We start from the raw sequence: 25,142 nt of genomic DNA on the forward strand, positions 1-25,142 counted from the left end.
AACACTCAGAAGGTTGTGTCTGAGACCATCAACCCAATACACATTGTTAGCACTACTCTTTCCATTCAGAGAGATGGACCCTCTGCCTTTGACCATGCATGGTGCATCATTACCAAAGCAAACCACACCACCATCATATTCTTCCAAGGATAGAAACTTGCTCTGGTCACCAGTCATATGATGACAATAGCCACTATCAATGATCCACTCATTGGAATTATCAAACCGGGAGACAAGAGCCTTCTTGTCTGACACATCTTCCTTGATAGAAACAAACACAATATCTTCATTTTCTTCATCCTCTAATTCCTCATCTGTGACACCTTCATCAATTGCCACAAAACAGTTTCTCCGGTTTCCTCCTTTAAATTTCTTGAACCTTTCCGGTTTGTCCTTGTTGTTGCCATTAGGATAGTTTACAGCAATATGTCCTATCCAGTTACAAGAAAAGCATTTCAAAGGAAGCTTACCTTTGTATTTGCCAGTTCCTTTAGGAAGTTTCCTAGCAAGGAGAGCTTCAAATGCCATCAGAATCTCCTCATCATCCATTTCTCTGCTCTGTCTTGGCTCACCACTAGTGCTAGCTTCTTTTCCTTTTCTGGATGGTACTGCAGAAGCTTTAAAAGTTGATTCAATCTTTGAAACACTACCATCAAAACTATTTAGCTCATAGGCTATCAACTTTGCAATGATGGATTCTAGGGACACCTTAGTCTTGTCTATTGATCTCAACTCTTGAATAGCAGCAACCCTTATTGTATAGACCAACAATAGGGATCTCAGGACTTTGCTTACCATAGTGGAATCTTCCATTTTACCACCTGCACTCTTGATATCTCCAACAACATTTTTGATTCTTATTCCATATTGTTGAATGGTCTCACCTTCAACCATCCGTATATCTTCAAACTTCCTTCTAAGGCTTTCTTCCTTAGCTTGTTTTACATGCTCATCACCACCATATATATTTTCAAGAGTATCCCATACCTCTTTGCGATTTACCTTATCTTGGATATCAATAAACTCAATGTCAGATAAACTACTAATTAGGGCTTCCATGACTTGCCCATTTTCCTGCATCTCTCTCTTTTGGTCATCGGTGAGAGTATCAGTAGGGGCAACATAGGCATTCTCAACATAGCTCCAATGTTGACCACCCATGCTTCTGATGAATATCTTCATTCTGTCTTTCCATATACTAAAATTTTCTCTATTAAACTTTGGACCTTCCCTCTTCATCATTAGACTGGGATCTTTACCACAAGAGGTTAAGCTTATAACACAAAGGACCTATAGGATGCTCTGATACCAATTGATAACACAATGATGAATGAGTAGTACCCAACCGGTACTGAGAGGGGGGGGTGAATCAGTACAAACAAAAACACACTCTTGAACTGGTTTGTCTGCAAACACTGTGCATTAACAGACAAATAGTGACACCGGTCCTTAAATAGAGTACAACCAGCAAAACCCAGGAATTAATGAGACAAGCATAAACCAGTTGACACTTATCTTCTGATACAATCTAACACTTCATTTCCTTTTCACCCTAATGCATGAATAGGTAATCTACCATCAAAGATATACATATAAGCAACTAGATCAACATGATTCACTGCTTGACAGAAAACAATATAGCATCACATGAAAAAGACATCATACATGACACACATATTTTTCACGTGGAAACCCAACTGGGAAAAACCACGGTGGAGATGAATAGCCACAAGCTTGTTTTTGAACTCTTTGGAAGTCTGCTCTATTAGGAGCCTTTTCCTATTAAGGAATGATACAATAGGTTCTGTTAGGAACCGATCCTGTTAGGGATCACTCAGTTAAGGGATTTCAAGAACTCAATGGTTTTGAGTCACCCTGTTAAAGGATTTACAGCAAGCCTATTAAAGCTACCCTGTTAAGGGATTTCTCAACTATTGAAGTGGTTAGAGATCAACCAGTATTACAATAATCTAGTAATAGCACTCAATGCCAATGCAGATCCGCTTAAGCTCCTCTTCACCTTCTACACTTACACTCTGCAGGTATCACTTTTCTCCTTTGGTCTAGCAAGAATCACGTATCTCTTCTCTTGGATACACACACACAACTTTTGCCAACAACCCTAGAAAGAGTCACAACATCGACCTTATAGGAAAATAGATAGGTCGGTAGCATAAACCCTAAACCCTAAACCTATTAGGTTAATGAATTCAAATGGTTCAATCTTGACCATTGAGCACACTGCATTAATCTCCATCGTTCATTTTCCACCGATTTCATGGCGGCTGACAACCCATCACACGTTATCATCATTCATAGACTTCACACATTCCCGAGGTAGATAGGAACAATCTTCTTCATGCAAGATCCTTCACGCACACAAGGCTTCACATGGCAACATGATCAGTTCTTCGTTATCATGCTGACTCATCATACAAAGTCATCGGTTGATCCACATAGGCTTGAAGCACTTCAACTAGAAACCCTGAAGTTGAGACTACCAACTGGTAGTCATACAGCGCTTCCATGTGCCAGTTCCCATAACCATATGTCGGTTCACCTTGAACAAGCACACCGCTTCACTTTGGCACAAATGTCGGTTCACAGTGTTATACTGGTTCTCTTCTTTTCATCATATTGACATCAATGACAACACACAATGTCATTATGTCCTCATACGGATTCACATAATACCAACAATATGTCTGAGGCTGTGAATTACAGTTTAGAAAAGTTGAAAGGGGATATGATCAATGTCCATTTCAAATATTACTCTCTCCTCATGCATATAATATTATTATTGGACAGGATAATGGGTTATGGACAGATGAGTTGTGTATCAGAGCTTATGACAAAGTTAGAATGAGGAAGCCTGTATAGTTGTGGTTGTCTTCATGGGATCAAAGATACAACAACAGTCAGTAATGGCATTTTGAGGTGTTCCTTGTTAACACACTATACAGATTATTGGGGTATCCATGTAATCAGTCCATATCTCTAGAAGTCCTGAGATTCCTAAGTCCCAAGGAGTTATGTGAGGACACTCCAGTTACGTATAATTGGGGTGATTGGTACTTTTTTTTGGATTACACTCAGATAAGGGTGTATGGGTTTGAGGGAAAACCCTATTTGTTGCCTATCACAATGCCTGACAGAGTAGTTTACCTTGAGATTGTTAAGCAATTATCAATAGCCAGTGCCAAACACTTAATGGATCATGGAAAGTAGTCCATAGTGCCTGGGTTATTGGTGTTCTCAAATTTTATTGTCAAGAGTTTGAAGAGCTATGGCTTGTTACAAAAAAAGTTAAGTTATTATAAAATGGTAGAAGGTGATCCCAGACCAAACTTTGACCTCGAGGGTTACATAAGGGAAGCAAGAACTTCTCAAAAGCTAAAAGTTGGGGAGCATGTCCCATTGATGTCTGATGACTTTATTAGGAATATAGAAAGGCAGGAAGCCACTAAGAAAAGAATGAAGTATGACAGAGTGTCCAAAGCATATGATTGGAATCTTGGCAATGGAAAGATAAATGAGGATATCATGTAGGGAGTGGATGACCCCTTGGCTAGAGATAACAAGCTTATGTAACATGAATTGGCATATTTAGAGGGTGTTCCAGCATATGTCTTCAGGGACCGAAAAGAGAGCATCAGGGATATAGAGCCTCTGGCACACATGTCTCCCCAGTCTATTTTTGAGTCTATCCTGGTTGATTCACTGAGGGAAGAGTATCCACCTGGATACAAACGTGATAAATAGATGAATTTGGTGATTGGCCAATATGACATCCAGGAGATCAACGATGTCAGGTTGCTGGAGCATGAAGAATTTACTTTAGACAGTGACTTTATTCACACTAAGGAATTTAATACATTCCTATGCCAGCACAAGGGGCATTAGTCAGAACCAACACTGAAGGGAAAACTGAGGAGGAGATGCTCGGAATACTCCTAGAGGAAGTGGACCAGGACATGAAAGAAATGATGCCTGAAAGAGGAAGGCAATTGCTCAAAGATGCTAGGGTACTAATATACTTAGGATGGGACATGAGATCTGCCTTATTGTTTAATAGTTTTTTGAAGAAACGGGGGCTAGATAAGCACATTATGCTCGAAGAAGTAGACAAGATTTTTATGGGAGCGGGATATGATCCTGATCAAAAGTCTCTTATGTTGTGGGCTCTGTAGCCCAAAGAAAAAAGGCCCTTTCTCATGGACATTGATCAATCCTTTTGGCATCTAATGATCCAGCGGGTTGGGAAGACTAGTCCTAGGAATTCTGCCAAACTGAATCTGGATGTGGCAAAACTCAATCAATATCAAATTGAGTTTCTAGTCATAGAGAACAATACTTATAAAGGATTGTATGAAAAGGCCAATGAGGAAGTACAACAGCTACAAGAGAGTCTATTGCAGAAGAGCTCTGTTCCAAGCATCAGTGAACTGGACATGGCACTTGAGATTGATCAGAAGGTCATGGATGCTCTAATAGACATTATCTACTGGAAGACCAAGAGTGAGAAATTAATCAAACAAGTGGAGAGTGTCTGACAGAAAAAAATAAGATGGTTAATGATATCATAGAACACAGGTTCAAAACCATGTTGATACATGTGGATCAACATTGGAAAGTATATACTGAGACTGTCAAGGCTCTAAAGGAACATGAAAGACTTAAGGAACGATTGCAAGAGGTGATGAACATTGTGGATACCATGACGCCTGAAAACATGGCAGAGGGGATGGAATACTTGGAGAAGCATGACAAGTATGCAGATTCCTTGAGCAGAGACCTCCAAGCACTAGATGATGGAAGCACCTCATGAACTCCAACAATCTACAAGGATGGAGAGTTGATATCACTAGAGAAATGGCATAATAAGTTGGTTGGTATCAAAGAGTGAACCATCTCAAGGTTGGACCAGGACAAAGATTTGGCTCCTTCCACCAACTAGATAATCTTCGAGTACATCTCGATGGGTGAAGAATTCAAGAAGCGGAATGCCGACACCAAAGGCTATAGAGAGGGTGATTACATAAATCATTTAGGAATTCTTAACCTATTTTTGTTTAACTTTGTCAAGAATGTACAAACAAATTGTTAATATTGGGAAGAGATATGACACTTTGTGAGGGATAGGTTTTGTTCTCATATATATGAGAAGTATTTTGTAAAAGAAAAAAAAGATATGTTCAAGAAATAGATGTACAATATACTCTAGGAGTTTTTGTAACTTTTGAAACTCTATGAATATAATCAGTTAGTTTTTCCTTTGCATATGTGTTGTGAGTTGTTTGTTTCAATTGGCAGTTGTTCTATGATATTGTCTCATAGAAGATAAGGTTGATTGTATCTTCCTAGTGAAGTTTATTTTCCTACTATTATTAATTTGAGTTTAAGGCCTAATTGTGGATTGTAATTGTTCCTTGTAAGTCTTCCTTGAATGGTCTCTTAAAGTGAGGGTTAAATTCATTCAAGAAAATTATAATATAAGACTATTAAAATGGATCTTTTTGAGGAAAGGTAACTGACAGATCTACCTGGGGGTGATTTAAAAATTGTCTCATAGAAGCATACAATAAGTCTTATTGAAGTAATAGACTTTATGGCCCAAACAAGAGGAAAGGCACTGATCATTCATAAACAACAACATTTTACCACATCAATTACCTTTACTGTAAAGAAATAGGAATAGTTGAGTAGGATATATAGAATCAATTAGCAATAGTGTTTCAAGCACAAAGATCAAATAGCTTTCACAACAACAATCTTGAACTCATCTAAAAGCCACCTATCCTAGGAACCTATGCCATTTTGAGATAGGAAAAAAATTAGATCAAGATACTCAATCTTCTATAAAAGGCATCAGTCATCAAAAATGACTAGTGAATAGGTATACCCGCCTAGGTCTTGCAGAGCCTAAAGTGAGGGAGTTAGTAACCAAATAGGTTCACTCTATAATTTGGCCAAGTCAATTGGAGGGTTTGATCATAGGAGTTGGCATTTCCTTAGAACTTATCCAACTGGTTGATTTGAGATCCAACACACCACACCAAAGCAATGTCTTCAAGAAATTAAAGCATGATCAACGAACATCTTCAGCATCCTGAAATCCTCGAAGAAGCTACAACAATACCAATTGTGCATCATGTCATGATTCCTCAATGAAAGCTCTGCTGGTAAAGCCATAAACCAGTGTCGCTAAGTGTTTACCAGAGTGTATGATAACATGCAATTATCAATCCAATACCAACTGACCAAAGCATGCTCATGGAGCATATAACTCATGAAATCCAATATACTTCATTGATCCAAACATGCCGGAAGTGCCAACCAAATAATCTCATCTGCTGGTAACACTAGATCTTATACCAGTAACCTGTCTACGAGTAATAGCTAGTGTTGACATAAATGACAAAACATCAATGCCACACAATAATCAATTCATCCATAATGCCAACACTTTAATATGATTTTCTCTATTTTTTAGAAATAGAAGTTTTGAGTAAGAGTAAATTGCTTTGGTTATTATATAATAAAGTGATACTTTTACTAATACCCATGTAAAACTATCATTGATTTTACAAGCCACATTGATTCTTTAGTAGTTAGCCTTCAATTAAAGAGCTATAGAAAGTAGCTATTTGAGTACACCCCATATTTGTGATTTTATAAAGATACCTTACGATGGATTTCATACTAATAAGGATACCTTACCATGGATTTCATATTATAAAGATACCTTACGATTGATTTCATATTAATAAAATCATAATTATAGTCAATAACACAATAATCAGAATGAAATTGATTCTTGATATAAAAATAAGAAAGATTGTAATTGCTATGAACAAACCCCGCAAAGTTGCAGAGCTCATTGTCATTGCATTTTCAGTGACAACAACATAGGGGGTGACTATGTTTGATAATTTTATCATTTGGTATGTGCTGAACTTTTGTGAAGGACATGAGGTGGCAGCGAGGGTTGGTGGTGGCGATGGGAGTTGCAGGATGGAAACCCTAGCCGCTACTACTGGATTGGTCCCAAAATAGGATACATCGGTAGATATCTCCATCACCAAGTTTGCCAAAATTAATCCCCTTCATTTCGTGACCAGGTAGCATTGGTGAATAGAGATTTTGATATTGTGTAGAAGCAAGTCATGGGTGTTGAGAAGCAGTGACTTTACCAGGTAACCATTTGCCCATGCATAGAGCTTGCACCTATGCAGAGATTATGGTGGGAAATGGTGACAGCTGACCATATTTAGAAGTCATGGTAAAGAAAGAACCCCCTCTCTAGCCTGTTTGGCTTTCCAGCAGCATATGTAGTACTGCAATCCCATTGTTGGAAACGTGGTCATCAATATTAATGTATATTCCAACAATTGTGCACACATTTGTTGATGTTGGAATATACTTATAGGGATGTGGAGTTTAGAAGGATCTCATGCAGCGAGACTATGCAGGCGGCCATCGATGGAGGTCGTTAGGCAGCGAGATCATGCATGGTGAGAGGAAGTTGAGGATTGAGTAACTCAGAGTGATGCAGCAAAACATACAACCAGGGTTACTTGGACCTGGACCTGTGGGAGTTAGGTGGGCTACTTGGCAGCTACATGATGATATATTAGAGAATAGATTCTCTTTTAATGGAGTCCAGCGGTTTCCAGGCAGGCTTCAGCATAAGGGGAGAGAAAGAAGATTCCTGCGACATCGTTTTGCATGCCGACTAAATCGAACACCATAGGCCTCATTTGACATTTGCAAGGGGACACCACCATTCTCACATCATTCTCTATCTGAATCGCAAGCTAATCCTACTAATCTTCCATCATATGTGACTTGGCCAAATAATACCCCGTTGATAAACCCCAAACAATCTCTGTCATGCCCAAAATTTAGGGCAAAAAATGGAATGATTTTTTTTTTTAAATACTAACTAAATAACGTTAAGTTCGCTAACACAAATGTACTAAGCAGTTTTGGTTTTAACTATGTTTAAAACAATCATTTCCTACTATTTAAATAGCAGAAAATAAATTAAGATTAACTATGGATTAGAATAGACTAGCTCATTTTCGCTCAATCTAATTAATTTTATAAATAAATATCAACTTCATAATATTCTGAATTTAAATATTCAAGCTATTCAAATTTTAAGCTAATAATAACTTTATTAATATTTATCTCATGAATACCTAAACCTATTTAAGCTAGAAATAAATATTAATTTCATAACTAATCAGCTCATGGACTTCTCAATAAATTTAAATTTAAAATAAATATGGACTTCACTAACATTTAAACAAGCCATTTTTTTTTTTAAATTTAAAGTCTAATGTTAATTCATTAAAATTGGTTTCCTAGCATTTCAATTTTCTTGAAAATTATAATTAAATAATACCACCACACCTATATGTAAATATAATTAATATTATATAAATATAATATTAATATATTTTAAAAACTAAATGGGTTTGCCATGCAACCCTAACCCTTATTAAAAACTATAAATTAGTTCCCCCCCCCTTATTTTATTTTAATACTTATTCTTTATTTATCTACCCTAGCCCTAACCGGCTAGGGTTTCATCTTAATCTATTGGTATGCTGCAGGGATTAAATGCAGGTCAGCGGCCGAATTAACAATGGCGGCCGGATTGGAGGAGGCGGGGAGAGGGGAGCGATGCCGCCAGTGCGACGACCCACTATGAGGGTCGTGGCCCACACAGCGGCCTTGGCCGCTATGTGTGTTGCGGCCTGCACAGTGGCTGCGGCCACTGGTGCATACCGCGGCCCACACAGGGAGTCGCAGGCCTGTGCGTTTCACGGCCCGCACAGAGGCTACAAACTTTGTGTTGGTCGCAGCCCGCACAGGGTCCACATGCCCTATGCAGCCCTTCCCAATTAAGTTTCCCCTTTTTTTTCTTTTTTTTTTAAATTTTTTTAAATATATAATATATATATATATATATATATATATATATTTATTTATTTATTTTCCAATATACTTTACATGCAATTTTCTTTTAGAAAAAAAAACAAAGGCAGTTCATTAAGTTAAATAAAGCTATATATATATATATATATACAATCTCATATGTATATATTCATATATATATATATATACAATCTCATATGTATATATTCATATATATATATATAATGGTATATATATTCTTAGGTTTACATCATCATTTGTTTTGCAGGTAATATTTTATGATATATGCTATATATAAGTATATATAAATATATACATGAAATCTACATGTATATAATTATATATATTTATAATAATTTATATTATTATTTCATTTCTTAAAATAACCCGAAATCATGGAAGATTCTGATTTTTCAATCGTAGGAAAGGAAGTATAGTAATAAATCTATTTAATGTAAGGATATTTTTCCAGAACTATATTGTACTTTATTCTTTTTTTTTCTTTTACAGAAACAGAATTATAAAAATTATTTTTAAATCTACAATATGCATGCAAATATAGTTAATGCCTTTCCTATTCATTTTTATTTTAAATGCCTAAAAATGGAATAAATTTCCTGCTAAACTAGTTATCATAACACATCGGATATTCTTTTTTTTTTTAACTTAAGAAATTCTAATTTAGGAATACATTATTCTTTTCTACAATAAATACATTTACTGATTTTACAATTATTACAGCAACTAAATAAACACTTTTTTTTTTAAACTAACAGCAAATACAACTCATATTTTCTACAATTAATATGATGACAAATTCACAGATAAAAAAGAAAAACACAGAATTAAATAAAACTAATTTTCATATTTCATTGACTATTGCATGCAATTCAGAAGTAATTCTTTTCCAATAGAAAATAGGAATATATCCAGCTTTTTACAATATTAAAGATATTCTGCAAGTTTACAAGATGTTTCTTTATATAAATACAATAACTAATCTCATGTCTATATTTCAAATTTACAAATTAGCCTCTCATTCCAACGAATGAGGGTATATTTCTTCAAAAAAAAAAACACTAATAAATACAACTGCAATAATCTCCTACAACTTCCCACTTGACCTATTCTTTTCTCCCAACAATCCTACATAATAATTCACAAATATGACCATGGAGTGCTCACCTCCCAGCCTAGGCTAACTAGTAGCCACCACCGAGCTCGGAGAACCAAACCCTAGATGGGTAACAAACATGAAAACACATAGAAGATAGAAAACAAACAGATTTCAAACACACTCCCAACTTGGCTACACTGCACCACACTTTGGTGATGACCTTTTTTAAGGGTGGTAGTGGACCAATACCATGAGGAGAACTGCAAGTATGGAAAACAAGTAGCCACCTCATGGCACAATAAATACATCATGAATTTCAACCACTTATTCCTTACGCCCCCCAAGGCATTCTAGCCTTATATCCCTCCTTATGACCCCCATTGCAGAAACAGGCCATGCAGCAAGGGTCACACAAAAATCCCTTGTGATCGCTCTCAAAATGAGAGTCTCTCACTCGACAGTTGTCACTGCTACCACCCACAAGATCCTCCTCTCTCCCAAGAGTAAGAGGTCTTGAAAAACTCCCAAAAACACATACAAACATAATGCAAAATACCAAATGAAATTTCCAAAAAGGACATACAAGAAAACAGAGTTCTTACTCCAACATACCTTCAAAAACACATGCAAAAAGAAGTCACTTTAAAGAAGAATGTAACCAACCTTAATCTTCCCAAAGGTAGGATAGTATTTGAGGAAGAGCTGCCCCATTCCATGGATCTTCTTCTTCTACCCTTAGCCAAAATTTTACTATTCAAATCTATTCTATTCTTTTTCAAAAATTCTCTTGTCTCCAAAAATGGAGAGTGGGTGATTACCCTCAAAATTTCAAATTCTTGCTTAAGAAGCTCATTCTCTTAGTTCTCACAAGTTTCTAAAAACTAAAGAGGAGAGTAAGACAGAATGGGAAAGAGAACTCTCATTCGAATCGGAAAGTTTACCACTAGGTTCAAACTTCTAATTTTAATTTTCGCACAACTCAGAAAAGCCAAATTTTAGAGTGTCTAAAAGGTCACTTAGGAGTAGAAACTTGCCTAAAATTACCCCTAACCCTTAGGTATACCTTATGGGCTTTAGGAAACCCTATTAAACTACCCCTAGTTGTTCATTTAACCCATTTTAAACCCCTCTGAAGTGTATTTTCGCGTCAAACATATGTTGACCTTTCCAAAGATTCTTTTCCTAAGGTATTTATGACATCATGCTACATTATTTGAAAAAGCTATAGTTGAACACTTTCCCACCAATAGACAAAAGTAAAACATTTAAACTTAAATCCACACATGTGTCAAGTGACACAAATAAAACACTTTTACAATTTAAAACATGAAATCGTCTCTTGTGGATTTTACACAAAAAATTTAAATAACACTTAACACACATGCAACATATACTGTTATGAATAAAATACAACACAAACGGGGTGTTGTCTCTCCAAATAGACAACCCCTACCTTACGAACATACATAAGTCTAGGTTTGGTTCTCCATAAATTTTCCATGGTCACATGGTTAATTTCCTGCGCATCTCAATTTACACATTAGTACTTTCAAATATCCACATATAATATAATTCAAAGGGATAACAATACACATCATCACTTGCATACAATTTACATCTGAACAGATTAAATACATCTTTTATCAAGCAATTTCTCATAAGAAATTTCATCCTAATTCACATAAACTAAACCACACATCATAGTTCTATTATCATAGTGAAGTCCTGCAAATTCAATAACGACATCTATCATCGCAATATCATCTTATCTAACAATCATGTAATGTTCTATCTCATAAAGCATATAAGTAAATCATCAAAATATAGCAATGTTATCCAAATCCTGAAATCATATAAGTTCTAAGTTTCAAAATGCATCAAGATAAAGTATCCATAATAGTCTAAATATAAAATCCACTGAAATGTCAGACTGAGTCGAGGTGAGGCCTCACACCCTCCCCCTCTAGGCATGAACTTCCTCCTGGAGTTCATCAAAGAGGTGGGGGTACTCTGATCTCATACATGCTGCATCCTCCCATGAAGCCGTAACCTCATCATAACAATCCCACTGGACCCTAACCTGGTCTAGCTCTTGACCTCGAAGGGCTAGCGTCTGGCATGCCAAAATGCGAATGGTCTCCAAAGCTAGCTGCCCGTCCGACTCCACCTGCAAGGCATCCCAATCTAAAATGTGAGACTCATCATAGATATATTTTCTCAAAACTAATACATGAAACACATTGTGGATGCGTGACAGGCTAGGTGGCAATGCTAAGTGGTAGGCAATTGGGCCTATCCTCTCAAGAATCTCAAAAGGTCCTACAAAGCAAGGTGCGAGCTTAGAACCCTTTCCATAACGGATTGGACTCTTATGCAATCGCACTCTCAAGAAGACTCTATCTCCAACCAAGTAGCTACGATCTATCCTCTTTGCATCAGCATATTTCTTCTGTCTATCCTGAGCCTCTCTAAGATACTGCCTAATGAAATCCACCTATTGTTCCATATCCCGAACTATCTCAGGACCAATAGCAACTCTGTCCTCTATGTGATCCAAACTCAAGGGCGTCCTGCAAGGCCTGTCGTATAATGCCTGATAGGGTGGCATCCCCAAAGAAGTGTGATGCCCATTGTTATAGGCAAACTCCACTAAGGGAAGATACTCCTCCCACCGGGTCTGATGATCCATGACGTACATGCGAAGCATATCCTCTAACACCTGATTTACCCTCTCTGTCTGACCATCTATTTCCGGGTGATAGGCTGTACTGAAATTGAGCTTAGTACCCATAGCTGCCTGTAATGACTTCCAAAAGGAGGAAGTGAAAAGAGAATCCCTGTCAGAAATAATCTTGCGGGGCATGCCATGAAGTCTAACAATGTCTTGCAAGAACACCTGTGCTACTACTGGAGCTGTGAATGTAGTACGGACTAGTGAAAAGTGGGCTACTTTGGTCAACTTGTCAACTATCACCAAGATAGCATCATGGCGACGAGAAGACATAGGATGACCAATGATGAAATCCATGGATATAGTATCCCACTTCCACTCTGGTATAGCATGAGACTGGAGCAACCCACCTGGATGGCGGTGCTCTGCCTTTACTCTCTGACACTCAAAGCATCGAGCTACTATCTCAGTAATGAGCTGCCGCATTCCCGGCCAATGATATAACTGCCTCAAGTCAGCATGCAACTTTTTAACCCCGGGATACACTGCATAAGGAGCTCTATGAGCCTCTATGACAATGAACTCTCGCAACCCTCTAGAGGAAGGTACATAAATGCACCCTCTGTGGTGTAAGAGTCCATCAGACTCCAAATAATAATCCACATATTTCCCCTCTAGAGTAACCTGAGATCGTATTACCTGACCAACCTCTACATACCATCCATCCTTTGGCAAGTGCTGTAGTATACGGTCTCTCAAATCCGTGCCCATAGATATGGTGTAAACCTCATGATGTCTCCTACTCAAAGCATTTGCAACTATGTTTTCCTTTCCTTTGATGTAGTGAATGTCAAAATCATATTCACACAAGAACTCCATCCATCTCCTCTGACGTGCATTAAGGTTTGGCTGAGTGAAAATGTATTGAAGACTCTGATGATCTGAATGCAGCTCGAAGTGATGACCTAAAAGTAAGTGTCTCAACCTCACAAGTGCATGCACTACTACTATGAGCTCAAGGTCGTGAGTGGGATAATTAAGTTCATGAGTCTTAAGTTTCCTAGACTCGAAAGCTATGGCCCTACCATCCTGCATAAGAACTGCTCCTAAACCCTCTAGTGAAGCATCTGTATAAACCATGAAATCAGTTGTGGGATCTGGTACAACAAGGATAGGAGCACTAGTAAGTTCTTTCTTGAGTTCCTGAAAGGCCTTCTCACACTTCTCTATCCACTCAAATTTCTTCCCTTTACGCTGAAGAGAAGTAATAGGGTGTGCGACTCTGGAAAATTCCTCAACAAAATGTCGGCAATACCCTACTAAGCCCATGAAACTCCTAACCTCTGTCACACTGGTTGACACTGGCCAATCCATAATAGCCCTAATCTTTGATGGGTCAACTGAGATCCCATCAATGGAAATAATGTGCCCAAGGTACTTGACCTCTGACTGAAAGAAAGCACACTTTGACAAACTGCCAAACAACTGGTTATCCCGCAAACACTGCAATACCTATTTTAGGTGCTCCTCATGCTCCTTCTCATTTTGAGAATATATCAGTATATTGTCGAGAAACACAATAACAAAACGGTCCAGAAATGTATGGAACACCCCCTTCATAAGGCTCATAAACACTGCTGGGGCATTCGTAAGTCCGAATGGGACTACGGTGAACTCAAAGTGACCATATCTAGTGCGAAATGCAGTCTTGTGGATATCACTCTCCACTATTCTCAGCTGATGGTATCCTGACTTCAGATCTATTTTGGAAAAGACTTTGGCACCCTGAAGCTGGTCGAATAAATCATCAATTCTGGGCAAAGGATATCGGTTCTTGATGGTTACTTTATTTAGCTACCGATAATCCATACATAATCGGAGAGATCCATCCTTCTTCTTAACGAAGATGACTGGTACACCCCAAGGGGATACGCTAGGATGAATATGACCCTTCTCAAGGAGTTCCTCAAGCTATATTTTGAGTTCATTAAGCTCATTTATGGTCATCCTATAAGGTGCTCTAGAAACTGGCTCGACTCCTGGTACTAGGTCTATATGAAAATCAATCTCTCTACAGGGCGGCATTCCCGATAACTCTGAAGGAAATACATCTGAATATCCCTTAAGGATAGGATGGTCATCAAGCGATGTTTCTTTTTCTTCCTCTTCTCCTCTATCACTGATAGTGATAGCAAAAAACTGACATCCCTTTCGCATGCTCCACTTAAGCTACATTGCGGAGATCATACGAAGAGACACGGGCCTCTGAATACCAGTAATAACTATGGGTGAACCATGATCATCCTCACCCTTGATCTTTTTTAGGCGGCAATCCATCTTGGCTCTGTGGGCATAAAGCCAATCCATGCCAAGTACGATTCCATAAGATCCAAGTGGAGTCACTCTAAGGTCTACTAAAGTGACGGTCTTGCCAATCTGCAGCTGACATGCCCTAACCTCTGATTCCACTGACACTTTAGCCCCTGAAGCTAATTCCATTTCCCAACTGACACCCTGTCTAGTTGCCACTACCCTGCAACGCTCCACAACCAATGGAGATATAAAGGAGTCAATAGCTCCTGAATCAAACAAAATAGATACATTGTTACCTTTGATCATACCTGTAGATTCGATAACTATGGCCTGATGCTCAGCCTGGCGATTGTCAACCACTGCGAATACTCTATGGGACCTGCCCATATCACCAACTGTCGGCTCTGAAGCAACCATCCACTGATTCCCTGCCACCTAACCCTGAGGGCAATCCCTCGCCATATGCCCCATGGCCCCACACGTAAAGCAAGCACCTCGTGCCTGAAACTGGGTGCCCTGAGGCCTAGAGAAAGCCTGACCTCCTGTCCTACTAGATCTACTGTACCCACCCCTGGAGGACTGTTGAGTCCTCACCGGCTATGTGTACTGCCCCTGTGCTCTCTGATCACATCTCTGTCCCTAAGTCTACCACTGTTTGGGCTTGGAGCCCTGCTGATACTATGGAGGCTTCTGCCTCTGGTTCTGTGGTGTTTGTTGTAGAGGAGGGGGTTTGGAGAACCCTTGAGAATTTTGGTTGTTTCCTTTCCAATGTGGTTTCTGGAATCCATAAGTCTGAGGTGTGGGATTTCGGTTTTGTAACCGATCCCTATTGTCCTGTGGTTTGACCTAAATTTCCTCGGCAATCAGTGCCTTCTCCACAACAACCCGAAGGCTCTCTGGAGCGGACATCCTAAAAGGCCCGGCTATACCAGCATTTAACCCTTTGATGAAGCGGTTTACAAGAAGTTTCTCATCCTTTAGATAATCTACATAAGGCAACAGCTCAAAGAATTTACTCTCATACTGGGTTACTAACAAGCCTTTTTGTTGGAGATCATGAAATTCATCTATACAATGTTGTCTGAAGTGTTCTAATAGGTACCTCTCGCAGAATCTCTCTGTGAATATCTCCCAAGTGAGAGTATCAGGAACTAATCCGCATTTGTACTCTTCCTGTCTCCACCAAGTGGAGGTCGACCCTCTTAGTAGATGAACTGCGACACGTGCTTTTAGGTTGCTCTCGTAAGAATGCAAGGCAAAGCACCTCTCAAGACTCAAAAGCCATGCCTCGGCCTCTACCCCATCGGTAGAACCTCTTAAGGATGGTGGCTGGAGGCGCATGACCTCCCTGATAAGATCCCCTGGATCTCGACGGGCTCTCTCAAAATAAACTGGTTCCACCGCTGGAGGTGGTCCTGGCATATGCATAGACTCTGGCTCATTTCCACCCTGACTCTCTACAAGAATAGGAGCTAGGCTCCTGCTTCGTTCTCTATCAACAGATCTATGACTCCCAGAGTCATGACTTCTAACCTGAGGGTTCTCTGTTGGGATCCTTTCCTGAACTATGCCAATAAGATTTTGTATTGCTGCTAAGAGGTCTCGGTTAGGTTCATTTGGCTATTCGGGAGGTGCTCCTGGGTTCTCTTCTGGAACCAATGCCTCCCTCACTACCTCTTCGCGTGCTATGTGCACACATCTATGACCCTGTCCGCACTTGCGAGCTTGTCGCGTTGTCGGAGGCATCCTAAGAGGAAAATAAGGCAAAATAAATAATTAATTTCTTTTAGAATAATATTAATTCAATTAAATTTATATGTCTGATAAAATCAAATAAAAAAAAAATAATTTGAATAATCTAAGGTGAAACGTAAGTGGAGAAAGGTTACCAGTGTGGAAACTTGGCTCTGATACCAAAATGTCATGCCCAAAATTTAGGGCAAAAAATGGAATGATTTTTTTTTTTAAATACTAACTAAATAACGTTAAGTTCGCTAACACAAATGCACTAAGCAGTTTTGGTTTTAACTATGTTTAAAACAATCATTTCCTACTATTTAAATAGCAGAAAATAAATTAAGATTAACTATGGATTAGAATAGACTAGCTCATTTTCACTCAATCTAATTAATTTTATAAATAAATATCAACTTCATAATATTCTGAATTTAAATATTCAAGCTATTCAAATTTTAAGCTAATAATAACTTTATTAATATTTATCTCATGAATACCTAAACCTATTTAAGCTATAAATAAATATTAATTTCATAACTAATCAGCTCATGGACTTCTCAATAAATTTAAATTTAAAATAAATATGGACTTCACTAACATTTAAACAAGCCATTTTTTTTTTAAATTTAAAGTCTAATGTTAATTCATTAAAATTGGTTTTCTAGCATTTCAATTTTCTTGAAAATTATAATTAAATAATACCACCACACCTATATGTAAATATAATTAATATTATATAAATATAATATTAATATATTTTAAAAACTAAATGGGTTTGCCATGCAACCCTAACCCTTATTAAAAACTATAAATTAGTTCCCCCCCCCCTTATTTTATTTTAATACTTATTCTTTATTTATCTACCCTAGCCCTAACCGGCTAGGGTTTCATCTTAATCTATTGGTATCCTGTAGGGATTAAATGCAGGTCGGCGGTCGAATTAACAGTGGCGGCCGGATTGGAAGAGGTGGGGAGAGGGGAGCGGCACTGCCAGTGGGACGACCCACTGTGAGGGTTGCGGCCCACACAGCGGCCTTGGCCGCTGTGTGTGTCGCGGCCCGCACAGTGGCTGCGGCCACTGGTGCATACCGCGGCCCACACAGGGAGCCGTAGGCCTGTGCGTTCTGTGGCCCGCACAGAGGCTGCGAACTCTGTGTTGGTCGCGGCCCGCACAGGGTCCGCGTGCACTACGCGGCCCTTCCCACATAAGTTTCCCCTTTTTTTTTCTAATTTATTTATTTATTTATTTTTATATATAATATATATATATATATATTTATTTATTTATTTTCCAATATACTTTACATGCAATTTTTTTTTAGAAAAAAAAACAAAGGCAGTTCATTAAGTTAAATAAAGCTATATAGATATATATATATATATATATATATATATATACAATCTCATATGTATATATTCATATATATATATATATATATATATATATATATATATATAATGGTATATATATTCTTAGGTTTACATCATCATTTGTTTTGTAGGTAATTTTTTATGATATATGCTATATATAAGTATATATAAATATATACATGAAATCTACATGTATATAATTATATATATTTATAATAATTTATATTATTATTACATTTCTTAAAATAACCTGAAATCATGGAAGATTCTGATTTTTCAATCGTAGGAAAGGAAGTATAGTAATAAATCTATTTAATGTAAGGATATTTTTCCAGAACTATATTGTACTTTATTCTTTTTTTTCCTTTTATAGAAAACAGAATTATAAAAATTATTTTTAAATCTACAATATGCATGCAAATCTAGTTAATGCCTTTCCTATTCATTTTTATTTTAAATGCCTTAAAATGGAATAAATTTCCTGCTAATCTATTTATCATAACACATCGGATATTCTTTTCTTTTTGAACTTAGGAAATTCTAATTTAGGAATACATTATTCTTTTTTGCAATAAATACATTTACTGATTTTACAACTATTACAGCAACCAAATAAAAAGTTTTTTTTTAAAACTAACAGCAAATACAACTCATATTTTCTGCAATGAATATGATGAAAAATTCACAGATAAAAAAGAAAAACACAGAATTAAATAAAACTGATTTTCATATTTCATTGACTATTGCATGCAATTCAAAAGTAATTCTTTTCCAATAGAAAATAGGAATATATCCAGCTTTTTACAATATTAAAGATATTCTGCAAGTTTACAAGATGTTTCTTTATATAAATACAATAACTAATCTCATGTCTATATTTCGAATTTACAAATTAGCCTCTCATTCCAACGAATGAGGGTATATTTCTTCAAAAAAAAAACACTAATAAATACAACTGCAATAATCTCCTGCAACTTCCCACTTGACCTATTCTTTTCTCCCGACAATCCTACATAATAATTCACAAATATGACCATGGAGTGCTCACCTCCCAGCCTAGGCTAACTAGTAGCCACCCCTGAGCTCGGAGAACCAAGCCCTAGACGGGTAACAAACATGCAAACACATAGAAGATAGAAAACACATAGATTTCAAACACACTCCCAACTTGGCTACACTGCACCACACTTTGGTGATGACCTTTTTTAAGGGTGGTAGTGGACCAATACCATGAGGAGAACTGCAAGTATGGAAAACAAGTAGCCACCTCATGGCACAATAAATACATCATGAATTTCAACCCCTTATTCCTTATGCCCCCCAAGGCATTCTAGCCTTATATCCCTCCTTATGACCCCCATTGCTAAAACAGGCCATGCAGCAAGGGTCACACAAAAATCCCTTGTGATCGCTCTCAAAATGAGAGTCTCTCACTCGACGGTTGTCACTGCTATCACCCACAAGATCCTCCTCTCTCCCAAGAGTAAGAGGTCTTGAAAAACTCCCAAAAACACATACAAACATAATGCAAAATACCAAATGAAATTTCCAAAAAGGACATACAAGAAAACAGAGTTCTTACTCCAACATACCTTCAAAAACACATGCAAAAAGAAGTCACTTTAAAGAAGAATGTAACCAACCTTAATCTGCCCAAAGGTAGGATAGTATTTGAGGAAGAGCTTCCCAATTCCATGGATCTTCTTCTTCTACCCTTAGCCAAAATTTTACTATTCAAATCTATTCTATTCTTTTTCAAAAATTCTCTTGTCTCCAAAAATGGAGAGTGGGTGATTACCCTCAAATTTTCAAATTCTTGCTTAAGAAGCTCATTCTCTCAGTTCTCACAAGTTTCTAAAAACTAAAGAGGAAAGTAAGACAGAATGGGAAAGAGAACTCTCATTCGAATCAGAAAGTTTACCACTAGGTTCAAACTTCTAATTTTAATTTTCGCACAACTCAGAAAAGCCAAATTTTAGAGTGTCTAAGAGGTCACTTAGGAGTAGAAACTTGCCTAAAATTACCCCTAACCCTTAGGTATACCTTATGGGCTTTAGGAAACCCTATTAAACTACCCCTAGGTGTTCATTTAACCCATTTTAAACCCCTCTGAAGTTTATTTTCGGGTCAAACATATGTTGACCTTTCCAAAGATTCTTTTCCCAAGGTATTTATGACATCACGCTACATTATTTGAAAAAGCTATAGTTGAACACTTTCCCACCAAGAGACAAAAATAAAACATTTAAACTTAAATCCACACATGTGTCAAGTGACACAAATAAAACACTTTTACAATTTAAAACATGAAATCATCTCTTGTGGATTTTACATAAAAAATTTAAATAACTCTTAACACACATGCAGCATATACTGTTACGAATAAAATACAACACAAACGGGGTGTTGTCTCTCGAAATAGACAACCCTTGGCTTACAAACATACATAAGTCTAGGTTTGTTTCTCCGTAAATTTTCCATGGTCACATGGTTAATTTCCTGCGCATCTCAATTTACACATTAGTACTTTCAAATATCCACATATAATATAATTCAAAGGGATAAAAATACACATCATCACTTGCATACAATTTACATCTGAATAGATTAAATACATCTTTTATCGAGCCATTTCTCATAAGCAATTTCATCCTAATTCATATAAACTAAACCATACATCGTAGTTCTATTATCATAGTAAAGTCCTGCAAATTCAATAACGACATCTATCATCGCAATATCATCTTATCTAACAATCATGTAATGTTCTATCTCATAAAGCATATAAGTAAATCATCAAAATATAGCAATGTTATCCAAATCCTGAAATCATATAAGTTCTAAGTTTCAAAATGCATCAAAATAAAGTATCCATAATAGTCTAAATATAAAATCCACTGAAATATCAGACTGAGTCAAGGTGAGGCCTCACAATCTCCCAATAAACAACTTGCACCAAGGAGCACCCTTCAAACCAAAACATATTACACAGAGCTGGAGAAAGAAAACCCCTTGTATATTTCTTCCCGATCCACAAGTACAAAATTTGGATGCAGAAGGTAATGGGCAATGTCTAAATGATACAGCTAAAGAGGATAGACGAGCTCCAGTCTCGCCAAAGAACAAGATTGTTGTTAATACTGGAAAATCAAGCAAATCTGAAGGTGTGTATAAGATCATTTTTCCAGACCACCTTAGTCAGCCTCAAATAGATCTGCTACATGCCACAACCCTAATTTGTAAACTTCATTCTACTATTTCCTTTATGCAACTTTCATTTTGGGCTAAACAGAATTGGTTTGGCTTGAAGGATATTTTTTTGATGGATAAGCAGTCTCTCTTTTTTATTGCCATTTTTTATTCTAAAGAACATAGAACTTATGTTCATAGATATAAGGGATGGTTATGTAAGGGTGTTGGTATTATCACTTTGGCGTGGGTTCCAAATTTTAGCCTGGAGTCAATTCCCCCTCTTTTCATGACTTTTTGGATTACTCTCCCGAGGCTCCCGCTTGAATATCATGATCCAGATATTGTGGAAATTTTGGAAAACCAAATGGGTATTTTTAGCAAGCATGATCTTATCCCATATCAACTTGCCCATTTAATCATCAAGGTATTCTTATTTCTAAACCTCACAAAGCCACTTCCCAAGTCCATTATAATGACTTCCTCCATAGGGAAATGGAATCAAGACATTTGCATATAGGGTACTAGAGATATTGATGACCGAATAGATAAATTTGGTCATTTTAATTCGCAGTGTCAAGGATTGGGCATTGATGTTGTTAGCGTCTACAAGGACTTTGTGACTAATTACCATAAATTCTCTTTTTATCAATCTACTCCATCTCCTCTTTCTACACCGAATGGGACAACAAGTGTAATTGACTCAACAGAGAGCTCTGTATCTCTGAACGATGTTGATAATATTGCAAGACCTTTCCAGGGTGTTTAGTTTCAAGATGTTCCTCCTCTCTCTCTGATTCCTTATCAATCCTTTTTGGGCTCTATGACTGATGCTTTACTTCCAGTAGAAAAAATAAAAAAGACCTCCAATTTGAAGAAATCTCCTCAATATCAAGTTGCTATTTTTGGTTTAAGTTCTCTGCAAAAATTTGGGGGTAGATACAAGAAAATATCTTTTAAGATCCACTGCTCTTCAATCCTGGTTGATTGGTTGTATAAGAAAATATTTTCTTCCTCTCTCCTTAGGCAGCCCACTTCTTCTTTTTTGAGTCTAACTTCTATGGGAAACTCAGATACTCAATTCTAGGAAATCTATATATCACAGAATGTAAAGGTCAACCTGATTCACAGCTTGATGTTTAATTGCCAACCTTTCCATGTTATTCATCGCAGTCCTCCCATTGTTGGATCCTCATCGGATACTCCAAATATTGAATTAATGGCACATGATATCCTTATCTTTGTTGCATCGAACTTGATAGATGGAATTCCTCTTGAGGAATTTCCAGAAATTCAAGGTGTCCTTGTTGTTGATGCTATGCCTCTTGTTCTCAATACTTCACGACCCATTTCCTCATCCTTATTAGAATCTAGTCATGTTGAATACCTTGTGGCTGAAGATAATTCATATCAGCCCTTTTAGCCTCCCACACAGTTTGACTTTGATTTTGCTCAACATCTCTCTCTTGTTCAAACAGTTTCTTCATCTCCTTTGTTATATGAAACACCTAAAAAAAGAGGTCGGAAGCCAAAGATTCTTAAAACCCAAGAAGAGATCACAGCAGGTATAAAGACTACAATTGTAGATAAGTTTTCACCCCACACAAGACCGAGAAGAACATGTTGTTCTTCTCGGATGCAATTAGGATCATATCTTGGAGTGTCAGAGGTTTGAATGCCTCTGACAAGAGGGGACGGATCAAGCAAAAGCTGGATTCCTCCCAAGGAGACATCATTTTATTACAAGAAACAAATCTTTCAAATGAAGCCTCTCAAAAGATTTTTAAAAAATGGACTTTATGGGATTTCATACATATTCCTGTAGTAGGGGCTTCCAGTGGTATGCTAACCTTGTCAAATACCAGGACAATCAAAGAAAAAACTTTGAGCCAAGGGACAAATTGGCATCTTATTCTTATTGAAAATTTTGATTTATCCTTTGTTCTCTTTAATATCTATGGCCCAACAACTCCTCAAGAGAAACATGCTCTTTGGAATAGTATAACTTGTCAGATCCAACAACAGGGAGTTTAGAAAATCATCTTAGGAGGTGATTTTAATGTCATCTTGTCTCAAGATGAGAAACAAGGAGGCAATCCTACAGCCTCTAAGGTGATTGAAGACTTTAGATCTTTTGTGTCTGATAATGCACTTTCTGACATTTCACCTTCTAATGGTCAATTTACATGGACAACCCAGAGAACTTCCCTTCAAATTGCAAGTAGATTGGACAGGTTTTTCACTTCATATGAATGGATCCTTCATAAATATACTTTCAGCTCTAAAATTCTATCGTTCTCTAGATCTGACCATTTTCCTATCTCATTATGCCTAGATAAACATGAAGTTTCTCATCATAGATCTTCTTTTAAGTTTGAAAGAATATGGTTTCGGTACCCACACTTTCATGCTCTGCTTCGTCAATGGTGGGTGAGTGCCCGCTTCTACAGGGGGAACAAAACATTTCAAATTAATATGAAAATGCAGTTTGTAAAAGCAAATATCAAAGTCTGGAATAGGGAAGTATTCAAAAATATCTTTGCAGAAAAAACAAAGGTAGACAAGGAATTAAAGGACGTCAATGAACTTATCTTTTCTACTGGGATTAATCCAGAAACTTTCTCAAAGAAAAAGAATTTACAAAGCTACTGGGAAGAATTATGCTCTAAAGAGGAGGAATATTGGAGACAAATATCAAGGGAACTATGGCTAAAAGAAGGGGATAAAAATACTAAATTCTTCCAAGCATCTGCAAAGATTAAGCAAGCTACATCTACTATCTTTTCTATAAATGGCTCTTCTTCGGGGGAAAAATTAACTAATCAATAAGAAATTAGGGAAGAGGGTGAACTCTTCTATAAAAATATTCTTGCTCCCTCCCCTCATTTTGTTCTTGAGGAGTCCAGTGTCGACATATTGCTAGACTCCATTCCTTGTCTGATTTCACAATATGCTAATGATTATCTGATGCAACATTTCTCTCTTGTTGAATTACAAGAGGTGGTAGTTTCGATGGCTCCTGACAAGTCTCCAAGCCTTGATGGTTTCACCATACTATTCTTTCAAAAGTGTTGGGATGTTTTAGGCTTTGATCTTTTAATGGATTTGGAGGAGTCAAGACAACAATCTTTTATTCTCAAGAACTTCAATTTAACCCATCTTGTACTTATCCCCAAATCTCCATTCCTTGTCTGATTTCACAATATGCTAATGATTATCTGATGCAACATTTCTCTCTTGTTGAATTACAAGAGGTGGTAGTTTCGATGGCTCCTGACAAGTCTCCAAGCCTTGATGGTTTCACCATACTATTCTTTCAAAAGTGTTGGGATGTTTTAGGCTTTGATCTTTTAATGGATTTGGAGGAGTCAAGACAACAATCTTTTATTCTCAAGAACTTCAATTTAACCCATCTTGTACTTATCCCCAAATCCAATAACCCTCAATCTTTTGTAGATTTTAGGCCTATCTCCTTGTGTAATTCAATAAAACAGATTTTCACAAAAGCTATCTATCTCCGGTTAAAATCCTTGATACCTAAAGTAATATCTCTTCAACAAGGAGGTTTTGTTCCTGGTAGGGAAACATCAGAAGGTGTGCTTGTGGCCCATGAAGTTTTGCACTCAATTAAGTCTTCACAATCCCCTTCTTTTATAGCTAAATTAGACATGTTGAAAGCATATGATAAAGTATTTTGGTCCTTTCTTTTGAGAGTGCTTAAAAAGTTTGGCTTTTTGGATAAGTGGTGCAAATGGATCAAAAATTGCCTCTCTAGCGTACATTTTTAAGTTATTGTTA

Source organism: Cryptomeria japonica, chromosome 5, assembly GCF_030272615.1.
Source record: "Cryptomeria japonica chromosome 5, Sugi_1.0, whole genome shotgun sequence".
Lineage (NCBI taxonomy): Eukaryota > Viridiplantae > Streptophyta > Pinopsida > Cupressales > Cupressaceae > Cryptomeria > Cryptomeria japonica.